This window comes from Acinonyx jubatus, chromosome A1, assembly GCF_027475565.1.
Source record: "Acinonyx jubatus isolate Ajub_Pintada_27869175 chromosome A1, VMU_Ajub_asm_v1.0, whole genome shotgun sequence".
Lineage (NCBI taxonomy): Eukaryota > Metazoa > Chordata > Mammalia > Carnivora > Felidae > Acinonyx > Acinonyx jubatus.
Genome location: NC_069380.1, coordinates 128,991,846 through 129,004,611, shown reverse-complemented (window position 1 = coordinate 129,004,611; position 12,766 = coordinate 128,991,846). Strand labels below are relative to the sequence as shown.

At 37.8% G+C, this 12,766-nt stretch overlaps 1 pseudogene; it reads right to left on the bottom strand.

The window, feature by feature from the left end:
• Window positions 1-7,947: 7,947 nt before the first annotated feature.
• LOC128315296 (cytochrome c oxidase subunit 1-like) lies at window positions 7,948-9,368 on the bottom strand (annotated as a pseudogene).
• Between the last annotated feature and the right edge of the window lie 3,398 nt (window positions 9,369-12,766).

The following is a 12,766-nucleotide window of genomic DNA, read 5'->3' as shown; positions in this document are numbered from 1 at the left end:
ACTGGTTTCCATACAACAGCCAGTGCTCATCCCAACAGGTGCCCTCCTCAGTGCCCATCACCCACTTTCCCCTCCCTCCCAGGCATTTTCCTCAATTTTGAAATCATTTTAAAAGATAATTGAATTTTTAAGACAAAAATAATAATTTATTACCTATAACATATGCACCAGTCAAATGTATGGCAATAATAGCACAAATAATTATAATGCTATGAAACTATAAATCAATTACAGAAAAATATCTAGAAAATTCCTAAATATTTGGAAATTAAATAGCATACTTCTAATAACCTATGCTTCAAAGAAGTAGCCACAAGACAAATTAGAAAATAAAAGCATAAAACATGAACATGAAAATACAGAATATCAAAGAAACCAAAATGTGTGCAAAATAGCTAACATGGTATTTAAAACATAATCTAGGAACACCTGGGTGGCTCAGTCTGTTAGGCCTTTTACTTTGGCTCAGGTTGTCATCTCACTGTTCATGAGTTCAAGCACCACACTGGACTCTCTGTTGTTAGTGCAGAGTCCTCTTGGGATCGTCTGTCTCCTTCTCTTTCTGCCCCTTCCCTGCTCACTCACTCGCTCTCTCGCTCTCTCTCAAAAATAGCATAAAAAAAGAAGACTGATCAATCCCTTAAAAAAAATCTATAGCTTTGAACACATATAAGGAAAGAAGAAAGAACTTACAGTATTAAAGATTTAACTTAAGAAATTAGAGAATGTAAAGAAACTTAAAGCCAAAGGAGGCAGAAATAAAGATATAATAAAATTAAGAGCAGGAACCAATAAAATATAATACAGAAAAATAGAGAAAAATCAATGAAACCAAAACCGTGATAAATAAACAATCAAAAGAATAAAGATGAAAGAGAGCAATTATAAATATTAGTAAAGAAACACATCAGCACTAAATGCACACCTTATGCCTGACCCTGATAATGGATCTGGACCTGGTAAGCATTCTTCCTTTTCTTGCCTCCAACCAACAATGTTAAACCTTGTCATCAGAGGGCACTGGAGGGACACTGAAGGGCGAGGGATTTTCTCCTCAGGGTTTTGGTGAGGGTGCCACCACAGACCCTTACTCAGTACTTTTTCCTCACTGCTATTTCACACAATCTCTCTAATAATATGTTCCATAAGAACACAGCTTTCTCCAGAATTTGCTACCCTCCACCCCACCCATCCCAGTGCTTTCTCTAGCTCTCTATTCCAGCATTGTCCACAGTGGAGCTGGGAGCTGAGGGCAGTCTGGGTATGTGCTCAGCCCCAGCCCCTCTCCTTAGTCCAATGTCTATGCACCCACACAGGAGGCTGTATGAGGCTGGAGGTGTAATAAGTCCTAGTCGGACCTTCTCCTGGGCCACACTGGCTGGAGTTCTGCACATAAGTACATTGTGTTTTTGCACACAGCAGCCTCTCCAGCAGCCAGTACCACCCAGTGCCCAACAACTTCCCAGCTTCCCAGTACCAAGTAAGTTTTAAGACATTGGGCCTTTTAGTGGGTGGTCTCCCTTGACTTCCTAGAGGGCAGATTTCCAGCAAGTCTCACCACTGAGGCAGTTAGCAGGCTCCCTACCCAGTGAGCCAAGATGGTGCCATTTCCAATGAGGTGTGGATCTTGGGATCTATGCGCTTTCTAGTAAGTGGTTGCCCTTATTTCAGCTGTGCCTGCATTCTTTAGAATTTTCATTAAATCTCATTATGAGCTTCCCATTTGTACTTCTGGAGTTCTCGTGTCATAGGACCGCTCGTCCTCAAAAGGGGTATACAACTACAATCCATTTCAGTTCAAGACTCAGTATTTATTGCTACCTTGAATTATCTTCAATGAACTGCTTGGAGCCTGTTGAGAAAAATTTACATGTATATATAAAAATGGAGAACACTAAGGATGACATAAGCATGTGTGAAATACTACTGTAAATGTCATACATAAGAATACATAGGAAATTCAAAGAAAAGAAGCAAGGCAGTTTGAGAAGTCTAGAGTCTTGATATGGTCTGGGTCATCGTAGGGCAAAATGGAGAATTAGAGTAATTACATTTGTAATTAGGAGACTAAACTTCATTAGTAATTACAAATACTTCTCCTCCCTCAATACTAAGCTATTTACTTAATCAATGTTAATAAGCTGATATTTCTGTGTATATACCACACACACACACACACACACACACATGCATACTCCTTTTCCATCTTTCTACATACTCATTAAAATGTGGGCACTCAGGGGCACCTGGGTGGCTCAGTCAGGTAAGTGTCCACCTCTTGATTTTGGCTCAGGTCATGAACTCACAGATCGTGAGTTTGAGCCCCACATCGGACTCTGCACCAGCAAAGTGGAGCCTGCTTGGGATTCCCTCTCTCTGCCCCCTCCCTGCTCATGCATGTGTGTGCTCTCTCTCTCAAAAAAAAATAAATTTAAGAAAATAAAATGTGGGTACTAAAACATAGGATTTTTTTTACAAAAACTGTATGCATTTGTTTTATTTTAATAATGTATAAATTCATTCACCAATGATTAACTAAGCATACTACGCGTTCCAGACAATGAGGATATAGCTGTGGATAAGACAGATACAAATTATGCCTTCATGGAGCTCTCATTTCACATGTATCATGATTATCACTCAAGGTCAAAACATACTTATTTACGTCATTGGTTTTGAGGGGAGAGGGTGTTGTGTTTGTTTCTCTCAATTTTTTATTGTGAAAAAATAAACATATGACATAAAATTTACCCTCCCAACCATTTCCTAGCGTACAGTATAACAGTGTCAACCACACGCACACAGTTGTTCAAGAGATCCCCAGAACTCTCCCATACTGTGTAACTTAAACTCTACATGAAACTTTACACCCACCCAACTACTCCCTACCTCTTTCTACCCCCAGTCCCTGGAAACCATCATTTATGTTTTGTGTCTTTATCTAACTCATTGTTTTTAATAGCTGTCTAGTTCTCTAGTATTTATGTGCTATTCTTATAAATACATATAAATGACAGATATTGTATGGTTATATAAAAAGACATTTATAGTAATATAGATAATCCTAACCCACAAAAGATGTTTTTATTATGCTTAGATATTTGCTCTGTCTGGAAAATATTTTTAGAAATGACATGCAGTACTGGTTCAAATTTCTTTTCTTCTGGGTGGATGGATCACTGTGTTAGCATGGCCTATTAAATAAGTCTCTGTCTAGTGAATTGAAAAAAACAACACTGTCTTACATTATCAAATATTCTTTAACCTGTTTCTAAACTCTCTATTCTTCTCCAGAAATCTGTATGTCCAATTCTGTATCAAAAAATACTAGTTTATTACGGTAGCTTGACAATGTATTTTAACACCTGGTAAAGCAAATCCGCATTGGTCACTCTGTTTATAAAATATTCATGGGTATTCTTAGTTATTATCCCATTTGAAATTTAAGACAATTTTATCCAGTTCTAAAATTAAACCATTTTGAGTGTTATTAGAATTACACTAAAGTAATATGTAAATTTGGAAACACTGATATTTCCATATTCTAGCTTCCTGTTAAAATATATATTGTATTGTTTCATTTGATTACATCATGTTTCATGTCCTTGCATAGTATTTTCTCATAGAACCTTTAACTTATTAATTTACCCCTAAACATGTTTAATCCCCTATAACAAATACGAATTTTTTGTAGTTTTAGAGGAAAGCAATAGATTAGTGTATATTTCTCTATCCAACCACCTTCCTTGTTCTCTTATAAATTACAGTCATTTAGTAAAGTGTCAACAGTTTCTTAGTTATTATGAATTACTTCTTTCAGCAATTATAACACATGTCATTTTGGAGACTTACTGAGTTTATTGTGATTCCAAAACAAGGTTAAATCATACTGATGGTAGAAAACATTGTCTTTTTTCTGGATTTTAGTAGAAATGGCTTTATTATTGTACCTTTCATATGTTATTTATTCTTGGTGCATAGAAAAAAAGTTTTATCATATTTATTTATTTTCCTTATTATTATTATTAAGTTTCTCTTTATTATTTTTTAGAGAGACAATTATTATTTAAAGATTTATTATTTTTTAGAGGGGCTGGGGGGCGGGGGGGCTCAGCACAGAGCCCTATGTAGGACTCGATACCATGACCCTGGGATCATGACCTGAGGTGAAATCAAGAGTTGGAGGCTCATCCAACTAAGCCACCCAAGTGCTGACCGTAAGTTTCACTTTAGATCAAAATCTTTGCTACAGCTTATTAAACCTTCTTTTCTTTAAATGGATGGGATACTCCATGTAAACTTTATATAAGCATAAAAGTTTTTTTTCTAATTTACAGACATAATGCATTATGTTGATAGCCTAATGTATTCCTGAAATAATCTATGTATTGTTCTTTTAACACCCTGTTGAATTTGATTTACTATTCAAGATTTGTATCTGTATATGTATGTGAGATTTGTTCAGAGTTTTATTTTATACTACCTTTATTAAGATTTGGTACTGAAATTATGTTTGCTTTATAAAATTAAGTTGATTTTCACCACTTCTATGTTTTGCAATAGTTTTCAGTTATTAGAGGCCATAAATAACTCATGTTTTAAAACCATAGGAGCATAATGTCTAATGACACATTTACATAACCTTTCCTATGTTGATGAATCAAGACTCATAGATCTAAGAAGATACTTTAAAATAAATATCCTGGAGGGCTCAGTTCATTAAGGCCAGCTCTTGATTTCAGCTCAGGTCATGATCTCACAGTTAGTGAGATTGAGCCACACATGAGCTCTGCACTAACAGTACAGAGAGTGCTTTGGATTCTCTCTCTCCTTCTCTCTCTGCCCCTCCCCCACTCCCTTTCCCACTCTTTCTCTCTCTTAAAATAAGTAAATATTTTAAAAATAAAATAAAAATAAAATAAATCGAATGCAGAATATGAGTGCCATGAAAATAAACTAAAATGTCAATATTTTATTATAGTCAGTGTGTAAAAAGACAAACTTCCCACAAAACGTCTAATAACTCCTGAAATCCAATTTTATGAATCATACAGTTTGTGGTAAGTAGCCTCTAAAATGGTGCTTATAGAATTTGCTCTCCTTGAGGGAGCAGAAGTGAGCAGCTCACTTCTAATGAACAGAATACAGAAAGGTAATGAGAAACTCCTTCTAAGAGTAGGTTACAAAGAGACAGGCTGGCATCTGGCACAACTTCTCTCTAGCTCGCTCTCTCTCTCTCTCTCTCTCTCTCTCTCTCTCTCTCCTCCCTCTCCCACACTGCGGGAAAGGCAAGCTGCCACGTTGTGAACTGCCCTATGGAAAAACTCAAAGAATGAGGAACTGCTGTCTTTGGCCAACAGCCAGCAAGGACTTGAGGCCTGTTAATAGTCATGTTAGGAAGATGCAACAAGCTTTCAGTGGTCCTTAAAACATTTCTCTGGTAAATAGAGTATTTATGTTCTGATTTCCCATGCCAAAATGATAAAGTTATACATTTTACAGAGGGAGATTTTTTATTAAATTTCAATGAATATGTGGCTTGACTAATTCTACTTTTTTTTTAATTTTTTTTTAAATGTTAATTCATTTTTGAGACAGGGACAGACAGAGCATGAACGGGGGAGGGTCAGAGAGAGAGGGAGACACAGAATCTGAAACAGGCTCCAGGCTCCGAGCTGTCAGCACAAAGCCCGATGCGGGGCTTGAACTCACGGACCGTAAGATCATGACCTGAGCCGAAGTCGGACGCTTAACTGACTGAGCCACCCAGGTGCCCCTACGTTTTTTTTTATTATGGATACTTAACACCCATCAGTTTTATCACCATTTTTTTGAGCGTAATCTCTTACAAAAATAATTCCTTTTCTCAGCAGCTGGAAAGCCAAAGGTGAAAGCAAGTTTTGCTATCCCTCTACAGTAGAACGATGATGGTGAAATGCCAACACCAGAGCTTCCTGTCTAGTTACAATAACCTGAGAAACACTGAGGCAAAAAAGCAGCATTCAGGAGGAAAATCCTTTTTCTGCCCTTTCCCTGTTGACTTGTCAGCACCACAGATGCTGGCACACGCACACACACACACACACACACAGAGTTCTAACAACCCAGTATGCTGCAGAATTTGGCGTGCCTCGCAAAAGTTAAATGCATCTGACTAATGAGAATGTTACTTTTATATTTGTTTGCCCAAAACAGAGACAGTAGAACCACATTTGCACCATTTTTTTTTTAATGAGAAGGAGAATTTTAATGAGATTTGGTTTCACTTCTTGATGTCAGCCAGTGTGTGATCTCTTATCGTAGCCTTGGTCTGATTCCAGTTGGCAAGAGAGCAATGAAAGGCAGAAAAAGAGTAGCCCATCTCAGTAAAGGAAACAGGATGCTTTAAGAAAGTGAAGTCTATAGAGAATGATAGTAGAAGGAATTTGATCACCCACCCTACCTTATTATTTAATCTAGTACTTTCTCCTAAACTATCCTGAAATATTAACAATTTAAAAGTTGAATGTTTGACACTCAAATGTTAAAAACACAACCTAATTTCTAAAAGATGATCACATTTTCAGATTCATGAGGCGATTTATAGTTCCCCAATTTTTCTCAAGAAAATTAAAAACAAAATAACAGTTTTACATTTTACATTTAATTGGCCTAAAATTATACCAGCCTCTGCTGTTACCCTATCATATGACCAGAAATCCATCTCCAATCTCTAGAAAATCTGTCATTAATCCACATATATTATATAGGTGCAGACAGGAGCAAATCAAGGGAAAGAAGCAAGTGTGAAGGAAGCACAATCTTTTTCCCTAAGCATATCAAAAATCTTTAGAGGCACTGTGGAATGACTATGAGTGTCTGCTGTGAGATTTCACGGAGGATGTGCAGTATGATAGAAAGAAAATCACTAATTTTGCTTTGCCATGCTATTCTGCAAAGGATAAGAGCAAGAAATAGGAAAAAAATGGATATTTAAAGCCTTTTGCCCCAGAGCATGTCTACCTTTCATATCATCAGTTTAACTGATTCTATCTCATAGCTGAATTCCCTGGCTTATAGAAATAGCCAAAATTTAAAGACTTGGTTGAATTGGATGCTACGTGATCTTATCCAAATGACTTTTCTTAAATTTGTCTCAGGGCTTAAAGGACAGTTGCTTAGTAAGCAATATATGAATGCAAAAGTCTGGAACTTAAATCTAGTCTCATAGAAGAAGTTTCTCCCAAATGAGGGGGCACTTTTCTTTATCAGGCACACTGACAAAATACAGCCCTGTTAATTCAGCAAACAAAGATGTTGTACCTCCTAGGAGAGAAATATAAAAACTGCAGAGGATGAGAATTTCCATGTGGATATAAACCTGAGCAGACAGCCTTCATACTGGCTGGCTGGCCAGCCTTCCCCCGCTATGGTATTGCTAGCCATGGCCACTTTGCCTGTTAACCAAGTAATGAAGATTTAAGAAGCAAATAAATTCAAGCAAGCAAACAATTAGTCAGTTAATAAATATGCTCTAAACCCTTGAAGAGCTCAGCACTGTGCTGGATACCCAGGCAGACATAGACAAAGAACAAAATCTCAAGAAACTTGCAATTACCCAATAGAAAAAGACATGCTCTTGACCAAGAAAGATAAATTATGAGTTACTAAGGAGAAATAAAAAAAACCTTCAGACTGTGGTGTGACTTTATAACTTTGGACAAATCAGTAAACTCTGGGTCTCTATCTCCTCAAACAGAAATCAAGGAGGGTGAACTAAATTATTTCTCTTAAAGATGTAATGAGTCCGTGAATTAAGTTATAAATTATATGTCCCTGAATGGGAACAGGGTTACACAATATTTAAGTATTCAAACTCTAGTTAAGACCATTTTGGGTCAAATCCTGACCCTATCACTTATGGTGAGAAATTGAATAAGGAACTTAATGTTGTTAACCCTAAATTTCCTAAGCCTCTCCTGTTGCTACTCCTTGTTTGGACGCAAAGGTTTCTCATACTATAAAGATTATTAGTATCACTGCTATTAGTGAAATCAAAGAGCTTACTGAGGAGACTGCGTTTCAAGTTGTGTATGCATCTGGGTAATCAGAGCAATGTCGACATATTCCGGATAATCCGAGGAAATGTTGAGGGAAACATGTTATGTTGAAGCCTACAAATATAACTGTGAAGTGGATTTTTTGCTCTGGTATTATCAAGAGTATATCCTGAGAATAAGGGAAAACAGTGAATAAAACCTCCTATGACAGCAAACACTGCCCCTATTGATAATACGTAATGGAAGTGTGCTGCTACATAGTACGTGTAATGAAGAACAATATCTAATGAAGAGTTGCTAGTACAATGCCTGTTAGGCCCCCTGCAGTAAATAAAGCCCAAGGCTCATAATTCATTGGGGATCATTTAATATTTCCTCCATGAAGGGTGGCAAGTCAGCTGAATACTTTTACCCCAGTAGGGATGGCAATAATTATAATGGCTGATGTAAAGTATGCTTGTGTGACGTCTGTTCCCACAGTGAACATATGATGGGCTCATACAATGAAATCTAGGAAACCAATGGATATTATTGCCCCAGATTATTCCCATATAACCAAAGGGTTCCTTTTTTGCCTGAATATTGTCACCTATTGGTAACAATATGTGAAATTATTCCACAACTTGGTGGAATTAGAATATAGATTTCTGGGTGTCCAAAGAATCAGAGTAAGTGTTGACATAAGATGGGATCTCCTCCCCCAGCAGGATTGAAGAAAGTAGTATTTAGGTTTTTGTCTGTCAGTAACACAGTAATTCCAACTGCTAATACTGGTAGTGATAGGAGTAACAGGACGGCAGTAATTAGGCCAGATCAGACAAACGGGGGTGTCTGGTATTGAGATATTGCAGGGGGTTTTACATTAATGATTGTAGTAATGAAGTTAGTAGCACCTAAAATTAAAGAAACACCTGCAAGCTGCAAGAAAAAAATGGTGAGGTCCACAGATGCTTCTGCATGGGCTAGGTTGACAGCTAGAGGAGGACGTACGGTTCATCTGGTTCCTGCACAGGCCTCTGCTATTGACGATGCAAGTAAGAGTAGGAAGGATGGGGGAAGAAGTCAGAAGCTTGTATTATTTATTCGAGGGAACGCTGTATGAGATGCTCCAATTATTAATGGCAACAATCAGTTCCCAAAGCCCCCGATGATGATTGGTATTACCATAAAGAAGATTATTACTAATGCATGAACAGTGACAATTACATTAAAGATCTGATCATCTCCTAGTAGAGTGCAGGGTTGGCTGAGTTCAGCTCGAATTAAAAGGCTAAGGATGGTTCCTGGGGCGTCTGGGTGGCTCAGTTGGTTAAGCGACCGACTTTGGCTCAGGTCAGGATCTCACGGTTGGTGAGTTCGAGCCCCGCGTTGGGCTCTGTGCTGACAGCTCAGAGCCTGGAGCCTGCTTCGGACTCAGTGTCTCCCGATCTCTCTGCCCCTCCCCTGCTCACGCTCTGTGTCTCTCTGTCTATCAATGATAAATAAAAACGTTTTAAAAAAAAAAAAAGGCGGCTAAGGGTGGTTCCTACTATGCCAGCTCAGGCACCAAATAGGAGGTAGAGAGTGCCAATATCTTTGTGGTTAGTGGAAAATAGTCAGCGGTTTATGAACATAGGTAAAATAGCTGAGTAAAGCATTAGACTATAATTTCCTATTGCTGTGAAACAAACCATCCAAAATCCAATGGCTTAAAACAATAACCATGCATTATTCTTGGAGTCTATGGAACATATGGGTGTTTTGGTTAGTGTCAGCTGGGCTCACTGTTACATCCACAATTAGTTGTGTATTGAACAGGCAGCTCTCTTACGAGTTTGGGGGTTAGCTGGTATAATCTGGCCTAAGATGGTCCTAGCGAGGACACTTGGCCTCTCTTCCACATGGATCTCATCATCCAACAGCTAGTCCAGGTTTCTTCACATGACAGTGGTGGAGCTCCAAGAGAAAGGACCCTTGAGGCCTTCACTCAGAACCAGCACACTGCCAACTCAAGTACATTCTGTAGTCCAAAGCAAAATGTACGGTCCTAGATTTGAGAGATGGAGAAATAAACTTCACTTCTTGGTAGGAAAATAGATGTGCATACCTGAGAGAGGGGTGAGACTGGGAGAGTATTAAAGAATCAAGGCTGTATTTCCAATTGATCTACTACTTTCATTAAAGTACTTAAAGTGCTTGGTGCTTAAGTAAACATCAGTCATTGCCATTACAAGTTGAAGCAGAATTCAGAAGTTAAAATCATCAAAAGCTGTGTATCTATATGGTATTAAAGCTAGACGCTCTTAAATTAGTAAGGAACAGTTTTTGCTAGAATGTGAAGTGGGCAACAGAAAACAGAATGTTTGAGTGAGGAGTTGGGAAGACTTGACAATGTGGGGCTTAGTAACCGATGTTGGAGGTGTATTGGGACTATCAGAAAGGAAAGGTAGACCTTAATAGGGTCCATGAGCTTGGGGGTCTTTGACCGTCTCTACTAAATTAGAGTTCTAAACTGCCAACTTGTCCTCTGTTCTTTTAAGTACCTGGATTAAGAAAGGAAAGCAAACAAGGCTGAAGACTATCTGTTTACTAAGCAGTCTAGATTAATTCAGAGCTAATAATTAAAGGTGAGACCCTATATTAGCTGTAGATAAGACAAGTAATAGCTACTCCAAAAAGTAAATGTGGACAATGCAAAGAGATACACTCCAAGACCTCCTAAAAGAAATGTCCATGTTTGTGGTCTGCTACTAATGACTTTAATGGGAGGATTTTCAGGTCATAGAGGAAAAAATCTGGAAGAAGAAAAGCTTTTCCATACCTCCCTCCAGTAACAGTATGGACTAATTCTAGGAACAAACCAAGTTGTGTACATTTTTTTTTTCATCAATACTCAGCAACATATTGTGAGGGTTGGGGATAGAAAGAGAAAATGACCAAGCACAGCAAAATTCCTTTGACAAGATTCCATTATACAATCAATAATTTTTAAACATCATTTATATTCAATTCCATACAGGGTCTATTGTTACTCCACACATAAATATGGTAGAATTTATGTGCTTCAGGTACAGAAAACACTAGGAATGATGGACAATACTGTGGACATTGATAATCCCTCAATATGAACAACATCTAACAAGTTGTAGTAACTAGAAATGCTTGTTTTATCAAAATTGGGCACTGTACCAAATTTCCAATTATACCTCTGCTTATGTGTAGTCCAGTATAGAGGACTAAAATCAGGGTTTACAGATAGGGATCCTGGGTTTACGTACTGGCTCTCATGTTAAACAGGCCATGGAAAAGTATTTTTACTTCTTTAGGGCTCAGTTTGTTTATCTGTAAATGAGGGATCAGAAATACATGTTACAGGTTTACTGTATTAAAAATGACAAAATTTGTTTTTAAACAATTATTTATTATAAATTGATATACAAATTTATTTAACACCAAGTAAGTACCCAGCACTACACTCAGTACTAATAATTCAGAGACAAGGGGCACCGAAGTAGCTCAGTAGGATGAGCTTCCAACTCTTGATACTATAGCATGGGCTCAGGTCATGATCCCAGAGTCATGGGATGGAGCCCCATGTTGTACTCCATGCTAAGTATGGAGCTTGCTTGAGATTCACTCTTTCTTCCCCTCTGTCCCTCTCCCGCACATGTTATTTCTCTCTCTAAAATAAAAAAAAAATAACTTTAATTTTAAAAAATAGTTCAGAGATGAATAAAATATGGGCTCTGTCCTCAAGGAACTTAAATCCTATTTTGAGAAATTCTGATAATTAACTATAAAACAAAGTGCGATAAATGGTAACAAATTGTTATGAAAACCCAGGAGAGGTTAATTAAGAAAGTAGGCAGATGGATGAGCCAAAAAAGATAACAAATAAGATGTAACATAAGAATTGGGCCTTAAAGAATGACTATAAATTTGCCTGACTAATCAGCTGAGAGAAAGGCAAACTCATCATGAACCTAAGTTAGGGGACAGGGAAAAGCACTTGGGGAACAGCAACATGGCCATGTGTCTAAAGCGGGTAGTACCTGGAGAGTGTTATGCTAAGTGAAATAAGCCATACAGAGAAAGACAGATACCATATGTTTTCACTCTTCTGTGGATCCTGAGAAACTTAACAGAAACCCATGGGGGAGGGGAAGGAAAAAAAAAAGAGAGAGGTTAGAGTGGGAGACAGCCAAAGCATAAGAGACTCTTAAAAATTGAACAAACTGAGGGCTGATGGGGGGTGGGAGGGAGGGCCGGGTAGGTGATGGGTATTGAAGAGGGCATCTTTTGGGATGGGCACTGGGTGTTGTATGGAAACCAATCTGACAATAAATTTCATATATTTAAAAAAAATTTTTTTAAAGTAGGTAGTACACGGTAACAAGAAGTGGTAGACAAGTTCTCAGACTGTAGGTGTGAGTTGTGCCCAATTATAAAACATCTCTTTGATGAGACAAGGGTCAGCATTGTGTTTGTTGGTCATATGAGGCCATCAGACTTTTTTGAGCAGAAAATAACAAAATAATGCCTTGTTGTTAGGAAGACTGTTTTTGGTCTGTGTTTTTGTTTTTTTGAGACAGTATAAAGGACAAATTGAAAAACCTAAATTGGATATAAACGTGGGGTTTTTTATCTTATTTTTTATGTTTTGGCATTAATCTGGAGAAGGAATGATGAGACATTGGGTAGAGCAAAAGACTGGGGCATGGTTGTTGGAAGAGAAGAGATGAATTTCA